Source organism: Hemibagrus wyckioides, linkage group LG09 (assembly GCF_019097595.1).
Source record: "Hemibagrus wyckioides isolate EC202008001 linkage group LG09, SWU_Hwy_1.0, whole genome shotgun sequence".
Taxonomy (NCBI): domain Eukaryota; kingdom Metazoa; phylum Chordata; class Actinopteri; order Siluriformes; family Bagridae; genus Hemibagrus; species Hemibagrus wyckioides.
Window position 1 is genome coordinate 11,088,993 of NC_080718.1, and position 17,846 is coordinate 11,106,838.

Genomic DNA, 17,846 nt, shown 5'->3' on the forward strand with positions numbered 1-17,846 from the left:
TTATATCCTTACTGGATTTCCAAGTTATTCCGACTATTACAGCAATAAATCACATCCGAGTACAGACTTCTATATTAAGAAGTTAATATAAAAAAATATATAGACAGAGATAGATAGAGACTCTTGTCTCTCTCTCTCTCTCTCTCTCTCTCTCTCTCTACACACACACACACACACACGGATCCTTTATTAGGAACACCACATGATCATGTGGCAGCAAAACCATGCACGTACAGGTCAAGAACTTCAGTTAATGTTTCCATCAACCATCAGAATTGAATGGACCACAATTCAGCATGTAATTGGATGAAGACATAACATGTTATAACCTACAAATGTTTGGGGTGGATACTATCAGAAACTGGCCATGCTGAGGATTGGCAAGTCCACAGGAAGGTGGTTCAGTTCCTTTGGAAAAACTCCAACAAAGCAGAAGTCAACAACTTACTGTTCAGTGTGGTTCATGGACTAGACCAGGGGTGTCCAATCTTATCCAGAAAGGGCCAGTGTGGGTGCAGGTTTTCATTCAAATCAAGCAGAAGCTACACCTGATTCCAACTGGCTAATCACCTGATCTTGGCTTTCAGTAGACTCAGGTGTGGCTTCTGCTCAGTTGGAATGAAAACCTGCACCCACACCTTTGCGGATAAGATTGGACACCTCTGGACTAGACAAAGAGGCCTTTAGACAGGATGTGTTAGCAAATTATGGCCAAACAGAAGGCTGTATGCCTGCCCATCTCTGTCACTGCATGATACTGCAAACAGTATTAAACAGTGTTTTCTACCAGTGTTGCTGAAGGGACTTAGGTAAATGGGACACTGTGACACAGCAGACCACTCACTGAAACTATTGGTATAGGCCCTGGGAGTGACCCTTGATTACTGAGATTTTGCATGGGCTTACACACCCTCTCTTAAGTATGCATCCTCTGTGGCACTGAGGATCCTATGATTTATATAAACAATAAGGATACTTGCAAACATGGTGAAGTGAATTGAGAGTTCAGAGAAGCTTCTCTGTGTGAGAGCACTGAACACTGAAGCACTGCAGATTAAGTAATTTTCTTCCAGAAACAGAATGTGATCTAAGTCACTCTCAGATCTCTGTTTCGCATGTGTGAATCATTTTGTGTGCATGCAATTTGCAACCTCATGCTTCTTCTTATTCTATTCATTTCAAGGTTGCCCAGTTACAAGTATTTTATTTCTCTGTTCAAGCATATTCAATCTCAAAGCCACAATATGCCACTCTATCAGGGTCAATATATGGACAATTAACTCCCCCTGAACCACCAGAGGGCATCCTTGTGTATCTGTTGGACAACTGTGTTTTACTTCCATTTCCCACATTAATTGTACTCACCTGTTTTCATGCTTGCCAATTAGCCACATTATTTAAGTTCCTGTGCTTCACTGTCTCTTTGTCTACCTTCAACAGACGAGCTACTGTTACTCAAATTGCTGAAGAAGTTAATGCTGGTTCTGATAGAAAGGTGTCAGAATACACAGTGCATCACAGTTTGTTGCATATGGGGCTGCAAAGCCACAGAGGACTCAGGGTGCCCATGCTGACCCCTGTGCACCACCGGAAGTGCCAACAGTGGGCACGTGAACATCAAAACTGGACCACAGAGCAATGGAAGAAGTTGGCCTGGTCTGACGAATCACGTTTTCTTTTAAATCACATGGATGGCCAGGTGTGAGAAGCTGGGAAACCTTGGGTCCTGTCATCCATGTGGATATTACTTTGACATGTACCACCTACCTAAGCAGGATCTGCTGTTAATGTCTTGGTGCCTGATACCACAGCACACCTTCAGGGATCTAGTGGAGTCTATGCCTCAATGGGTCAGGGCTGTTTTGGCCTGGGGGACCAACACAATATTAGGCAGGAGGTCATAATGTTATGGCTGATTGGTGTATAACTGTGTTTTGTCCAAAAATAAAATGTGTTTATTACACTATCACACTGTAATATACAGAGCACTGTTATACACTATCACACTAATATACAGAGCACTGTTACACATTATCACACTGTAATATACAGAGCACTGTTATACAGTATCACACTGTAATATACAGAGCACTGTTATACACTATCACACTGTAATATACAGAGCACTGTTATACACTATCACACTGTAATATACAGAGCACTGTTATACACTATCATACTGTAATATACAGAGCACTGTTATACACTATCACACTGTAATATACAGAGCACTGTTATACACTATCACACTGTAATATACAGAGCACTGTTATACACTATCACACTGTAATATACAGAGCACTGTTATACACTATCACACTGTAATATACAGAGCACTGTTATACACTATCATACTGTAATATACAGAGCACTGTTACACACTATCACACTGTAATATACAGAGCACTGTTACACACTATCACACTGTAATATACAGAGCACTGTTACACACTATCACACTGTAATATACAGAGCACTGTTACACACTATCACACTGTAATATACAGAGCACTGTTACACACTATCACACTGTAATATACACACTATATATACACATTATACACTATCACACTGTAATATACACACTATATATACACATTATACACTATCACACTGTAATATACAGAGCACTGTTATACACTATCACACTGTAATATACAGAGCACTGTTACACACTATCACACTGTAATATACAGAACACTGTTATACACTATCATACTGTAATATACAGAGCACTGTTACACACTATCACACTAATATACAGAGCACTGTTACACTATCACACTGTAATATACAGAGCACAGTTATACACTATCACACTGTAATATACAGAGCACTGTTACACACTATCACACTGTAATATACAGAGCACTGTTATACACTATCACACTGTAATATACAGAGCACTGTTACACACTATCACACTGTAATATACAGAGCACTGTTACACACTATCACACTGTAATATACAGAGCACTGTTACACACTATCACACTGTAATATACAGAGCACTGTTATACACTATCACACTGTAATATACAGAGCACTGTTACACACTATCACACTGTAATATACAGAGCACTGTTACACACTATCACACTGTAATATACAGAGCACTGTTACACACTATCACACTGTAATATACAGAGCACTGTTACACACTATCACACTGTAATATACAGAGCACTGTTATACACTATCACACTGTAATATACAGAGCACTGTTATACACTATCACACTGTAATATACAGAGCACTGTTACACACTATCACACTGTAATATACAGAGCACTGTTATACACTATCACACTGTAATATACAGAGCACTGTTATACACTATCACACTGTAATATACAGAGCACTGTTATACACTATCACACTGTAATATACAGAGCACTGTTATACACTATCACACTGTAATATACAGAGCACTGTTACACACTATCACACTGTAATATACAGAGCACTGTTATACACTATCACACTGTAATATACAGAGCACTGTTATACACTATCACACTGTAATATACAGAGCACTGTTACACACTATCACAGAGCACTATCAGAGTGCTATTACAGAGCACTATCATACTGTAATATACAGAGCACTGTTACACACTATCACACTGTAATATACAGAGCACTGTTATACACTATCACACTGTAATATACACACTATATATACACATTATACACTATCACACTGTAATATACAGATCACTGTTATACACTATCACACTGTAATATACAGAGCACTGTTATACACTATCACACTGTAATATACAGAGCACTGTTACACACTATCACACTGTAATATACAGAGCACTGTTATACACTATCACACTGTAATATACAGAGCACTGTTATACACTATCACACTGTAATATACAGAGCACTGTTATACACTATCACACTAATATACAGAGCACTGTTATACACTATCACACTGTAATATACAGAGCACTGTTATACACTATCACACTGTAATATACAGAGCACTGTTATACACTATCACACTGTAATATACAGAGCACTGTTATACACTATCACACTGTAATATACAGAGCACTGTTACACACTATCACACTGTAATATACAGAGCACTGTTACACACTATCACACTGTAATATACACACTATATATACACATTATACACTATCACACTGTAATATACACACTATATATACACATTATACACTATCACACTGTAATATACAGATCACTGTTACACACTATCACACTGTAATATACACACTATATATACACATTATACACTATCACACTGTAATATACACACTATATATACACATTATACACTATCACACTGTAATATACAGAGCACTGTTACACACTATCACAGAGCACTATCAGAGTGCTATTACAGAGCACTATCATACTGTAATATACAGAGCACTGTTACACACTATCACACTGTAATATACACACTATATATACACATTATACACTATCACACTGTAATATACACACTATATATACACATTATACACTATCACACTGTAATATACACACTATATATACACATTATACACTATCACACTGTAATATACAGAGCACTGTTATACACTATCACACTGTAATATACAGAGCACTGTTATACACTATCACACTGTAATATACAGAGCACTGTTATACACTATCACACTGTAATATACAGAGCACTGTTACACACTATCACACTGTAATATACACACTATATATACACATTATACACTATCACACTGTAATATACAGAGCACTGTTATACACTATCATACTGTAATATACAGAGCACTGTTATATACTATCACACTGTAATATACAGAGCACTGTTATACACTATCATACTGTAATATACAGAGCACTGTTATACACTATCACACTGTAATATACAGAGCACTGTTACACACTATCACACTGTAATATACACACTATATATACACATTATACACTATCACACTGTAATATACACACTATATATACACATTATACACTATCACACTGTAATATACACACTATATATACACATTATACACTATCACACTGTAATATACAGAGCACTGTTATACACTATCATACTGTAATATACAGAGCACTGTTATATACTATCACACTGTAATATACAGAGCACTGTTATACACTATCATACTGTAATATACAGAGCACTGTTACACTATCACACTGTAATATACAGAGCACAGTTATACACTATCACACTGTAATATACAGAGCACTGTTATACACTATCACACTGTAATATACAGAGCACAGTTATACACTATCACACTGTAATATACAGAGCACTGTTATACACTATCACACTGTAATATACAGAGCACTGTTATACACTATCACACTGTAATATACAGAGCACTGTTATACACTATCACACTGTAATATACAGAGCACTGTTACACACTATCACACTGTAATATACACACTATATATACACATTATACACTATCACACTGTAATATACACACTATATATACACATTATACACTATCACACTGTAATATACAGATCACTGTTACACACTATCACACTGTAATATACACACTATATATACACATTATACACTATCACACTGTAATATACACACTATATATACACATTATACACTATCACACTGTAATATACACACTATATATACACATTATACACTATCACACTGTAATATACAGAGCACTGTTACACTATCACACTGTAATATACAGAGCACTGTTATACACTATCACACTGTAATATACAGAGCACTGTTATACACTATCACACTGTAATATACAGAGCACTGTTATACACTATCACACTGTAATATACAGAGCACTGTTATACACTATCACACTGTAATATACAGAGCACTGTTATACACTATCACACTGTAATATACAGAGCACTGTTACACACTATCACACTGTAATATACAGAGCACTGTTATACACTATCACACTGTAATATACAGAGCACTGTTATACACTATCACACTGTAATATACAGAGCACCGTTATACACTATCACACTGTAATATACAGAGCACTGTTATACACTATCACACTGTAATATACAGAGCACTGTTACACACTATCACACTGTAATATACAGAGCACTGTTACACACTATCACACTGTAATATACAGAGCACTGTTACACACTATCACACTGTAATATACAGAGCACTGTTATACACTATCACACTGTAATATACAGAGCACTGTTACACACTATCACACTGTAATATACAGAGCACTGTTATACACTATCACACTGTAATATACAGAGCACTGTTACACACTATCACACTGTAATATACAGAGCACTGTTACACACTATCACACTGTAATATACAGAGCACTGTTACACACTATCACACTGTAATATACAGAGCACTGTTATACACTATCACACTGTAATATACAGAGCACTGTTACACACTATCACACTGTAATATACAGAACACTGTTATACACTATCATACTGTAATATACAGAGCACTGTTACACACTATCACACTAATATACAGAGCACTGTTATACACTATCACACTGTAATATACAGAGCACTGTTACACACTATCACACTGTAATATACAGAGCACTGTTATACACTATCACACTGTAATATACAGAGCACTGTTACACACTATCACACTAATATACAGAGCACTGTTACACACTATCACACTGTAATATACAGAGCACTGTTACACACTATCACACTGTAATATACAGAGCACTGTTATACACTATCACACTGTAATATACAGAGCACTGTTATACACTATCACACTGTAATATACAGAGCACTGTTACACACTATCACACTGTAATATACAGAGCACTGTTACACACTATCACACTGTAATATACAGAGCACTGTTATACACTATCACACTGTAATATACAGAGCACTGTTACACACTATCACACTGTAATATACAGAGCACTGTTATACACTATCACACTGTAATATACAGAGCACTGTTACACACTATCACACTGTAATATACAGAGCACTGTTATACACTATCACACTGTAATATACAGAGCACTGTTACACACTATCACACTGTAATATACAGAGCACTGTTATACACTATCACACTGTAATATACAGAGCACTGTTACACACTATCACACTGTAATATACAGAGCACTGTTATACACTATCACACTGTAATATACAGAGCACTGTTATACACTATCACACTGTAATATACAGAGCACTGTTATACACTATCACACTGTAATATACAGAGCACTGTTATACACTATCACACTGTAATATACAGAGCACTGTTATACACTATCACACTGTAATATACAGAGCACTGTTACACACTATCACACTGTAATATACAGAGCACTGTTACACACTATCACACTGTAATATACAGAGCACTGTTATACACTATCACACTGTAATATACAGAGCACTGTTACACACTATCACACTGTAATATACAGAGCACTGTTATACACTATCACACTGTAATATACAGAGCACTGTTACACACTATCACACTGTAATATACAGAGCACTGTTACACACTATCACACTGTAATATACAGAGCACTGTTACACACTATCACACTGTAATATACAGAGCACTGTTATACACTATCACACTGTAATATACAGAGCACTGTTACACACTATCACACTGTAATATACAGAGCACTGTTATACACTATCACACTGTAATATACAGAGCACTGTTACACACTATCACACTGTAATATACAGAGCACTGTTACACACTATCACACTGTAATATACAGAGCACTGTTACACACTATCACACTGTAATATACAGAGCACTGTTATACACTATCACACTGTAATATACAGAGCACTGTTATACACTATCACACTGTAATATACAGAGCACTGTTATACACTATCACACTGTAATATACAGAGCACTGTTACACACTATCACACTGTAATATACAGAGCACTGTTATACACTATCACACTGTAATATACAGAGCACTGTTATACACTATCACACTGTAATATACAGAGCACTGTTACACACTATCACACTGTAATATACAGAGCACTGTTATACACTATCACACTGTAATATACAGAGCACTGTTATACACTATCATACTGTAATATACAGAGCACTGTTATACACTATCACACTGTAATATACAGAGCACTGTTATACACTATCACACTGTAATATACAGAGCACTGTTATACACTATCACACTGTAATATACAGAGCACTGTTATACACTATCACACTGTAATATACAGAGCACTGTTATACACTATCACACTGTAATATACAGAGCACTGTTATACACTATCACACTGTAATATACAGAGCACTGTTATACACTATCACACTGTAATATACAGAGCACTGTTATACACTATCACACTGTAATATACAGAGCACTGTTATACACTATCATACTGTAATATACAGAGCACTGTTATACACTATCACACTGTAATATACAGAGCACTGTTATACACTATCACACTGTAATATACAGAGCACTGTTATACACTATCACACTGTAATATACAGAGCACTGTTATACACTATCACACTGTAATATACAGAGCACTGTTATACACTATCACACTGTAATATACAGAGCACTGTTATACACTATCACACTGTAATATACAGAGCACTGTTATACACTATCACACTGTAATATACAGAGCACTGTTATACACTATCACACTGTAATATACAGAGCACTGTTATACACTATCACACTGTAATATACAGAGCACTGTTATACACTATCACACTGTAATATACAGAGCACTGTTATACACTATCACACTGTAATATACAGAGCACTGTTATACACTATCACACTGTAATATACAGAGCACTGTTATACACTATCACACTGTAATATACAGAGCACTGTTACACACTATCACACTGTAATATACACACTATATATACACATTATACACTATCACACTGTAATATACAGAGCACTGTTATACACTATCATACTGTAATATACAGAGCACTGTTATATACTATCACACTGTAATATACAGAGCACTGTTATACACTATCACACTGTAATATACAGAGCACTGTTATACACTATCACACTGTAATATACAGAGCACTGTTATACACTATCACACTGTAATATACAGAGCACTGTTACACACTATCACACTGTAATATACACACTATATATACACATTATACACTATCACACTGTAATATACACACTATATATACACATTATACACTATCACACTGTAATATACAGATCACTGTTACACACTATCACACTGTAATATACACACTATATATACACATTATACACTATCACACTGTAATATACACACTATATATACACATTATACACTATCACACTGTAATATACACACTATATATACACATTATACACTATCACACTGTAATATACACACTATATATACACATTATACACTATCACACTGTAATATACACACTATATATACACATTATACACTATCACACTGTAATATACACACTATATATACACATTATACACTATCACACTGTAATATACAGAGCACTGTTACACTATCACACTGTAATATACAGAGCACTGTTATACACTATCACACTGTAATATACAGAGCACTGTTATACACTATCACACTGTAATATACAGAGCACTGTTACACACTATCACACTGTAATATACAGAGCACTGTTATACACTATCACACTGTAATATACAGAGCACTGTTATACACTATCACACTGTAATATACAGAGCACTGTTATACACTATCACACTGTAATATACAGAGCACTGTTATACACTATCACACTGTAATATACAGAGCACTGTTATACACTATCACACTAATATACAGAGCACTGTTATACACTATCACACTGTAATATACAGAGCACTGTTATACACTATCACACTGTAATATACAGAGCACTGTTATACACTATCACACTGTAATATACAGAGCACTGTTACACTATCACACTGTAATATACAGAGCACTGTTATACACTATCACACTGTAATATACAGAGCACTGTTATACACTATCACACTGTAATATACAGAGCACTGTTATACACTATCACACTGTAATATACAGAGCACTGTTACACACTATCACACTGTAATATACAGAGCACTGTTATACACTATCATACTGTAATATACAGAGCACTGTTATACACTATCACACTAATATACAGAGCACTGTTATACACTATCACACTGTAATATACAGAGCACTGTTATACACTATCACACTGTAATATACAGAGCACTGTTATACACTATCACACTGTAATATACAGAGCACTGTTATACACTATCACACTAATATACAGAGCACTGTTATACACTATCACACTGTAATATACAGAGCACTGTTATACACTATCACACTGTAATATACAGAGCACTGTTACACTATCACACTGTAATATACAGAGCACTGTTATACACTATCACACTGTAATATACAGAGCACAGTTATACACTATCACACTGTAATATACAGAGCACTGTTATACACTATCACACTGTAATATACAGAGCACTGTTATACACTATCACACTGTAATATACAGAGCACCGTTATACACTATCACACTGTAATATACAGAGCACTGTTATACACTATCACACTGTAATATACAGAGCACTGTTACACACTATCACACTGTAATATACAGAGCACTGTTACACACTATCACACTGTAATATACAGAGCACTGTTATACACTATCACACTGTAATATACAGAGCACTGTTACACACTATCACACTGTAATATACAGAGCACTGTTACACACTATCACACTGTAATATACAGAGCACTGTTACACACTATCACACTGTAATATACAGAGCACTGTTATACACTATCACACTGTAATATACAGAGCACTGTTATACACTATCACACTGTAATATACAGAGCACTGTTATACACTATCACACTGTAATATACAGAGCACTGTTACACACTATCACACTGTAATATACACACTATATATACACATTATACACTATCACACTGTAATATACACACTATATATACACATTATACACTATCATACTGTAATATATAGAGCACTGTTATACACTATCACACTGTAATATACAGAGCACTGTTACACACTATCACACTGTAATATACAGAGCACTGTTACACACTATCACACTGTAATATACAGAGCACTGTTATACACTATCACACTAATATACAGAGCACTGTTATACACTATCACACTGTAATATACAGAGCACTGTTATACACTATCACACTGTAATATACAGAGCACTGTTATACACTATCACACTAATATACAGAGCACTGTTACACACTATCACACTGTAATATACAGAGCACTGTTACACACTATCACACTGTAATATACAGAGCACTGTTATACACTATCACACTGTAATATACAGAGCACTGTTACACACTATCACACTGTAACATACTGTGCAATGTCTACTGTGTATACTGTATAATAATGTATCATATGTATCATATGTCATTACCATGCTGTTTATCCAACGTATATATTTAGACTGCAATTTAGACTGCATTGGCTGATTACTGACTGTATGTAGAAATATTTAAATTTGTGCATTACATATTCTACTGCAGTGTCTGGATCTGTACTCAAGAATTTCAGTCACTTCTGCACATGTGTGGATGGTGATGTGACAATAAAGTGATGTGATTTGGTTTGAGTCAAAACTTGAGTTGCTGCACAGAGTGAAGAAACTACAGACAACTGTTTACTTTAATTTATTTAGAATAAGCGCTCTGTGTGCTGCCATTGTCAGGTATGAAGTCCACTCTGATTAACACATGTTAATAATAAGAATATGAACAATATATTTATATTTTATATTCAATATATATATTTTATTATAACAACAGCGGATAATATATATATATATATATATATATATATATATATATATATATATATACACACTATATTGCCAAAAGTATTCGCTCACCTGCCTTGACTCACATATGAACTTAAGTGACATCCCATTCCTAATCCATAGGGTTCAATATGACGTCGGCCCTCCCTTTGCAGCTATAACAGCTTCAACTCTTCTGGGAAGGCTGTCCACAAGGTTTAGGAGTGTGTTTATGGGAATTTTTGACCATTCTTCCAGAAGCGCATTTGTGAGGTCACACACTGATGTTGGACGAGAAGGCCTGGCTCTCAGTCTCCGCTCTAATTCATCCCAAAGGTGTTCTATCGGGTTGAGGTCAGGACTCTGTGCAGGCCAGTCAAGTTCATCCACACCAGACTCTGTCATCCATGTCTTTATGGACCTTGCTTTGTGCACTGGTGCACAGTCATGTTGGAACAGGAAGGGGCCAGCTCCAAACTGTTCCCACAATGTCTTGTCCAATGTCCAAAATGTCTTGGTATGCTGAAGCATTCAGAGTTCCTTTCACTGGAACTAAGGGGCCAAGCCCAGCTCCTGAAAAACAACCTCACACCATAATCCCCCCTCCACCAAACTTTACACTTGGCACAATGCAGTCAGACAAGTACCGTTCTCCTGCCAACCGCCAAACCCAGACTCGTCCATCAGATTGCCAGATGGAGAAGCGCGATTCGTCACTCCAGAGAACGCGTCTCCACTGCTCTAGAGTCCAGTGGCGGCGTGCTTTACACCACTGCATCCGACGCTTTGCATTGCACTTGGTGATGTATGGCTTGGATGCAGCTGCTCGGCCATGGAAACCCATTCCATGAAGCTCTCTGCACACTGTTCTTGAGCTAATCTGAAGGCCACATGAAGTTTGGAGGTCTGTAGCGATTGACTCTGCAGAAAGTTGGTGACCTCTTCACACTATGCGCCTCAGCATCCGCTGACCCCGCTCCATCAGTTTACGTGGCCTACCACTTCGTGGCTGAGTTGCTGTCGTTCCCAAACACTTCCACGTTCTTATAATACAGCTGACAGTTGACTGTGGAATATTTAGCAGCGAGGAAATTTCACGACTGGATTTGTTGTATATATATATATAATAAAGTTTATTCAGAGACTCCAATCCGTATCTCAGACAATCCCACGTGGGTCGCGAGCTCCGGCCAATCTCTGTACCCCTGACGTCACCTGCGTGTTCACTTAGTATTGTTTATTTGTCTTTAAACTGTCTCCATGGTGATGATGCGACCCATGAATACTTTTAAATCAACACACAGCATCTGAACTTCTGCTTGTTTACGGATCAACATCATCTCTACAACAACTCATCTCTACAGCATCTCATCTCTACAAACAGCGACAACCGACGAAGAACTTCAGTTGAATAGTCTAATCATATAAAATAAATTGGTGGATTTTATGTTATTGAGTTAAGAAATAAATATTTAGTTAAGAAATAAATATGAGGAATGTTGAAACTCTGATGTAGAGTTCTCAAATCTAAATATCTGAGAGAGAGAGAGAGAGAGAGAGAGAGAGAGAGAGAGAGAGAGAGAGAAAGAGAGACCCATAAAAATGCATATGTTGGGAGTTAATTTGCATTCAATAGGATATGAGGAAGATTGGCTCTGGAAAGATATTATCACTGATTTATCATCCACCCTGTCCTGTTTATTTCATCATGTCATATCTAGTTTCTCTGAAAAGCTAGGTGAAATTGGTACATCTGTGTGCACAACTAAAATCTACATCACACTTACCAAGCATGTGAACAGAAGAGCCACTTTTCTCTAAAGTAATTGTATCTTTGTTACAGTTAGGACCATTTTAAGAGTAGAGAAAAAAGCAATCTGCTTCATTAAATCAATTAAAATCTGCTGATTTCTGAAACAATTTCCATTGCGTTGGAAACTAAACCACTTTGATTTAATATGCTTCTGTAAAAGGGCGTCAAAATCAGTTGAGCAATAAATGTATATTTTGTTGTTTTTAACCTTTAATGATTTTCCTGTTCTTTATTGTAATATTATAGTAAATATTGTAATATTATATAAATATCTTATATAATAATAAGATATTTATGTACACATTACAGCCTTAAAGTGTGGATGTATTAAATGGGTTAACAGGAAATGTTCCTTATCAAGGGATAAGACAGTAATTTGTATTGACAAAAAGCAAAAACTTCTGGCTAACAGCCTGCATGGTTTTACTTAATGGTTTGGCTAATGGTCAGTAGTGTACAACTGTACATAATAATTTTATTTTTTTACCACAATAGTCACAGAAAGGGTTTGTGGCCTCACTAAAGCTCTACATGATCAGGGTGTTAAAATAAGTGTTTATAATAAATCATTACAAGCTCTAAATCTGTAAATTACACTCCAGTGTCATCCAGATAAGCATGGGTTCCCTTTTGAGTCTGGTTCCTCTCAAGGTTTCTTCTTCTCAGGGAGTTTTTCCCTTGCCACTGTCACCTCTGGCGTGCTCATTAGTGATAAATATAAATAAAAAAATTTCAATATATCATTTTTCTGAAATTTTTATATTCTTTGGTTTGAATTCTCTGTTGCATTTGGGGAAGAAAGCAGGAGCTTGACTTGACTGCAGGTAAAGTGGAATCAGGTCCAAGTAAAAAGCCCCAAAAACAGAAGTCGTTATTTTTTAGTAGACTGCTCAGGTATATAATACAAAAGCCCCAATTCCCAAAGCTCAATCACAAATATTGGTTTAATGTCATCTGTTTATGTATTCTCTTCGTATTACAAATGTCGAGATGTTTGAAAAAACACAGTATGTCCAAAGATTATATAAAAAGTAATAAAATAGTGCTTTTTAAACAACTATTGAACTGGACAAACTACTATATAACATGTAACAATGAAACAAATTGGTAACCGGGGATTTTACACACCTAAGACATGTTTTTTCCACTTGTTAACTTTTCGTCTGATTCTGGGCATTCTGATCACGGCACCCCACACCCCCGGGCCAGGAGGTAAAAGGAGCTGCTGCATGTTGTGATATGCGTTCTGGTGCCCCTCTGGCCTGGTGCAGTGGCTTTTGATTTAGACATGACTGGAATAGTTGTAGTCTTTTTTGACACTATATCGAGAGACGATCTGATTCATACCCAAATGATACCTTCTGTGTTTTTTAAATTAAAAAAAAAAACCCAAATAAATAAAAAAAAAATCCTGCAACCCGGATACACTACATGATTGGTTCTATTGACACTGGGACTGACACACTGACACCACTTCGCTACATTTGGCGGCGTTCCTTCGTTACTGTCAAATGTTAATAATTAATATGAGATGTTAAAATAATTAGTTTATATGGCTTGTTCGCAAGTCTCGCGAGATGTTGGAGAGGCTGCTTCGCGAGAGGCTGTTACGGATCTCCCGCTTGCATTTAGCGTAAGAGAAAGATGATGAAGCTGAAGCAGAGGAAGACGTGTGCGAGTTAACGGAGGCAGATGACCCATGGCCTCAACTTCAGTCCGTTTTCACTCCAAGATGTCAGAAAGAATAGTTTCATTATGCGATGCATGCTGTGTTCACCAAAACCAAATGACATCGCAGCGTACAAGAATTCCAGCTTCAACCGGAAAAAACACCTCACATGAACTGAACTTCTTATTTGCGTTTGCTGCTTTTCCTCTATTTGAGTAGAGAACTGTGGCTGTATCTGTGGTAGCCTTCTTCTAATTTTTCTTTTCAGAAACAATTCAGATGGGACTGAAGTATTTCTGTAACAGAAAAAAATCTGTCAATGCAATGTGGAAGTGTGACGCCTAATTGTTTTTGCTTGTCCAATGACTGCTTAAAGGTTTACAAATTGAGGTCCATTAGCCGAAACAATTACCTTCAGTAATCTATAGCTGGCAAACATACTACACATCACCTCAACTGTTGCTTTAGCAGTAGTAGTAGTCATTAGCCTGATTTCTTTGGCACATAAAAGTCTCTGAGCGTTTTCAAAATGTCAGCTAGTAGTGTTTCAGACGGTCTTTTTGGTGCCAATAAATCTGTGAGGAATGAAATGGGCTTTGCACCTACCATAGACAGAAAATGTGTTGTGTGTTGTTTGCTTTCTTCAATTCCGCTGGCTTATTGTGCAAAGTGCTCTTCATAGCCTCTACAAAACACAGACCTGATTCTGTGCTGAACACCGCCATCATCTCTCTCTCTCTTTAACGATCGCTTTTCAGCCTGGTGCTTCGTTGCCAAATTGTTGTCACTGGGCGGACACCTGGAATTTCTGAGCTGAGGAAGAAACCACGTTATAACAAACTGAAGTTTATTAACAGACTCTATGAACATGATGCACCTCATAGCGTGTACACAAGCACACACACCTCACGTCACATGCCACCATAGCTCTACTTTTTTTTAATACATACACATCAAAGATTATGTCAAGATATTTGTCTTTATATTTGTTTTTTATATACTTTTTAAATGATCTTTAATACGCTACAAATAGCTTAAAATTAAACTGATGAAAAAAGGACATGCAGTCTTCAAAGGATAAATTCATAGTTCACTTCTGGCAATAATGTTCTTTATGTGTTGTGCTTAGGGATGGTATGGATGTCCAACAGGAAGTAGATTTACTTTCAAACCAAAAAAATTCATAGTCTGGATTTATTGGTGAGCACACCAGAGAGGATAAAGTAAACAATAATCTCTGGTAATGTAGTACTTGTTTGGAATGAAGACTTGTTTATTCTCAGCCCATTTGATGCTCCATGTAGTTACCGTATGAACATGAACCTCCAACTCCCTACAACCTAATCTGAAAGAAGTGGGCACTTATAATAACAAAATGTAACTCATGAATGTGAAAATTACATATTAGGTCATCATTAAAACTTTCTTGGTAGACAGATCATAATTCATGATGTCATCACTTACAGTTTCCTATTTCCACCCTTTCTCTCTTTTAATCTGTACACATTTCCACTTGCAGTACTGTTTCCTTTCCACTCTCTAACGCTGCACTACTGTGTGGTCCTCTTACTGCCGTCTCACGTTTTCCTAAAAGTAATTCTATCGTCCGATTGTCCAATTATTACAAATTTGCTCCCAGTTTCGAAACTATTTTAGCCTCCAAAGTTTGCCACTGGTTTCACCTATTAATTGTAGTCCTATATCCCCCTGGATCCATTAATTATTATTTTTTCTGATTATGTGAATTCTTCTTCTATAGCTGGTGAGTCTAATCATTAGGATGTCCTTATAATTGTGGCTTGATCTTGATCAAAAGTGTATTGAGTACAAGTATGTGCACTGTGTATACATAATTTATATTAATGTTTGCTGATATAAACGATTGTGATTATAGTTAGTTAGTTAGGTAGTTAGTTTCTAAACTGTGATTCAAACTTTCTTCTGTACATAATTGACATACACTTTATAATTATGTATTGAGGGGTTTTTTTTGCCCACACTCTGAGTGTGGGGAAAAAATGTTTTTATTCTCCTGTATCTTTATCCTTTTATTATTATAAAAGTTCAATGAACAGATCAAGCAAAAAAAGAAAGAAAGAATGAAAATGACTGAAATAAATAAATAATAATAAATGACTGAAAGTTTCATAGTGTTATTGGAGTCTCCCTCCCTATATGGTAAACATTCTCCTTACAGAAAGCTTCAGCATTACAGTAGTTCTATATATTCAGTATTTCTTTACATCACTGCATTTAAACATTACATTACATTACATCACTGCATTTAAAATGTTTAAGGTGAGGCTAAAATGATTATAGTTTGCCATATACTTTGATTTAACTGTTTTTAGTAGACGATAATCAGAAAGAGGACATTCTTAAAAAAGAGATATTTGATTTGAAACCTGAACTGCTATCAGGTCCATGCTGAACACCTTCTGACCAATCCAAA